Source organism: Ailuropoda melanoleuca, chromosome 1, assembly GCF_002007445.2.
Source record: "Ailuropoda melanoleuca isolate Jingjing chromosome 1, ASM200744v2, whole genome shotgun sequence".
NCBI classification, from domain to species: Eukaryota; Metazoa; Chordata; class Mammalia; order Carnivora; family Ursidae; genus Ailuropoda; species Ailuropoda melanoleuca.
The window spans coordinates 113,134,216-113,136,776 of record NC_048218.1 but is presented as its reverse complement, the minus strand read 5'-3'; the positions used below and the strand labels follow the sequence as shown (position 1 = coordinate 113,136,776).

General features: G+C 37.4%; 1 non-coding gene and 1 pseudogene across 1 annotated transcript; both read right to left on the bottom strand.

The window, feature by feature from the left end:
• Window positions 1-744: 744 nt before the first annotated feature.
• On the bottom strand, window positions 745-1,140 carry LOC109489371 (annotated as a pseudogene).
• A 71-nt stretch (window positions 1,141-1,211) lies between these two features.
• Window positions 1,212-1,351, bottom strand: LOC117795554. The gene has a single exon (XR_004619607.1). It is a non-coding gene; the product is annotated as a small nucleolar RNA SNORA7 (small nucleolar RNA).
• Window positions 1,352-2,561: the final 1,210 nt, after the last annotated feature.

The following is a 2,561-nucleotide window of genomic DNA, read 5'->3' as shown; positions in this document are numbered from 1 at the left end:
TGGGGCTGGATATCACAACCCTGAGATCATGACCTGAGCTGAAATCAAGAATCAGCTGCTTAACCAATGAGCCACCGAGGCATCCCAAGATTTCATTATTTTTGATGACTGAGTAATATTCCATTGTGTATCTTTACTACACCTTCTTTATCCATTTATCAGTCAGTGGACATTTGGGCTGTTTCCATAATTTGGATGTTGTAGATAATGCTGTTATAAACATTAGGGTGTATGTATCCCTCCAATTTAGTGTTTTTGTATTCTTTGAGTAAGTACCTCGTAGTGCAATTGCTGGATCATAGGGTTCTATTTTTAACTTTTTGAGGACCTGCTATACTGTTTTCTAGAGTGGCTGCACTAGTTTGCATTCCCACCCACAGTGCACGAGGGTTCCCCTTTCTTCACATCTTCAGCTATGCCTGCCTCTTGTGTTGTTGATTTTAGCCATTCTGATAGGTGTGAGGTGACACCTTTGATTTTTCTCTATAAAGCATATCTTTGGTAGGCAGAGTAAATTTTGCTAAATGGAGAATATTCTAAAATTTTTTGTGTTAAAATGGTATGTATTTAAGCCTAAATATTTTCTTAGGCATTATCCTCTTGCCTTTATTCACTAGTACTTTACTTTAGCAAATATTTGTAAACAGAACTCTAAATAAATCATCTCTTTCTATAAGTCTTCTTTTTTGGTAGTTTTATGGTTTTATTAACACAAATAATGACAGCACACAAGCTGTCTGTCTATTAATTTTCTTTGCTGTACAGCCTGGCATTGGGACTGATGGCCAGCTAGGCTGTTCTTTTCACAATGGCATTGTGGTTCTTGGAGGAGATACTGGGAGCAATCTCTTCACAGTGAGATTTGTAGCACAGCAGCAACATTTCAAGCTCCTTGACATTGTGGACCAGGAACTTCCGGAAGCCACTGGGACACATGTGCTTTGTGTTTTTGTTGCTCCCATAACCAGTGTTGGGCATCAAGATCTGGCCCTCGAGTCTTCTGTGCACCTTGTTGTCAATGCCTCTGAGTTTCTGCCAGTTGTGCTTAATTTTGACATATCAGTCGGACTGGTGCCTGGTGAACTACTTGGTCCTCTTTTTAATGATTTTGGACTTCACCAGAAGTCTGAGGGCAGCCATGATGCCTTCAAGAAAGAGGCTGAGATGGTGTTCAAGAGTCTTGAAGGGGACTTTCCTGCTCAGGGCTTGAACACTGTTGCAGTGTCTTCCAATCACCAGCTACTGAGCAAGCTGGGAATGGAATGGCAACCGCTCTGCCAGGCTTTCTTCCTCTCCTGTACCTGAAGCTGGCAGAATACTAGCCACTCTCCAGATGCCAGCCTGGGAGGTCATCTTCTCATGATTCTTTTGAATGTTCTGAGATGGTTCACATTGTGGAACCTCTCTTTCATTCCATTCTGGTAGAAAATATGAATGTATCCAAAATAAAAATAAGAGTTTTATTGCAATACTGCTTCTACATGTCTAAGTAATGCAAAACACAATTTCGGACATTCAAAATTAAGTCTAGTCTCTTGTTTGGACTCTCATTAGGTAATTGTCTAGCTCTTTCTTTGCTTTCAACATTGAGCAAGATACAGTCGCTCGATCGGTGTTCACAGTGTATCAGCTTCATTTCCAATAATTCCATTTGTTAAAATATAAACTGCTACAGATTTTTAGCACTGCACTGTTGAATATTTTTGACTGCAGATTTCCAATTTGTCTTGAATGAAATATCATCCAAATTTATAAAACTTGTTAACAAACCGAATGGCACTATTGTAGGTCCCTTAGTTTGATTTACAGCCATTTCTTAACCTTAAAGCATTTCCATAACGTGAGTAATGGTGGTACCAAAAAGCAAAAGCACTGCCCTGCCCAGGGGTTTTTCCTTTTATATGTAAATCAACATCACAATTTTGTAGTTCACTTACAATAACAGTGACTATTTTAGGTGTGTATAAACCAGTGTCTTAACTTGTTAGGGTTGTATTTATTGACTATTTATGTTCCACAACCAATTCCAAGGACAGCTCTGTTTCATAAACTTTATGAGCCTTGTTCTGTTTAGCATTTCACTTTATCAGAATTCATATTCATAATATTGCTGCAGACCTGTTAGTTTTGTCTTCACTCTTGAATACTTAAGCAGGATTTGTAGTAAAATTTACCATTATGACAAATATTTCATTTTTGACACACTGAATTTCAAAGACTTTACTTTGATTTTACAAACTGGTTTTAAAAATCGAACCATTATTTGAATTTAAGGAAAGCCTTAAATAAGCCTTGCTATAAAGCTCACATCAGTTATATGTAGGCACAGTACTTCTACTAAGGGGCCAACACATTGAAAAGCTAATACTTTTCTTTTGATTACAGACAAGAAATCTTGTAATTGAAGATAAATGGAATAAATTCCAAAAGGGTCATTTGATCCACATGGAAAGTCATGTTTCGCAAGTGATATGAAATGCACATACACATCTTGATTTTTCATCTTCTTGGAATAATTCTTAAATCTTGAAGTAAATGTTTATCTTCTGGTTTTCTCAGGT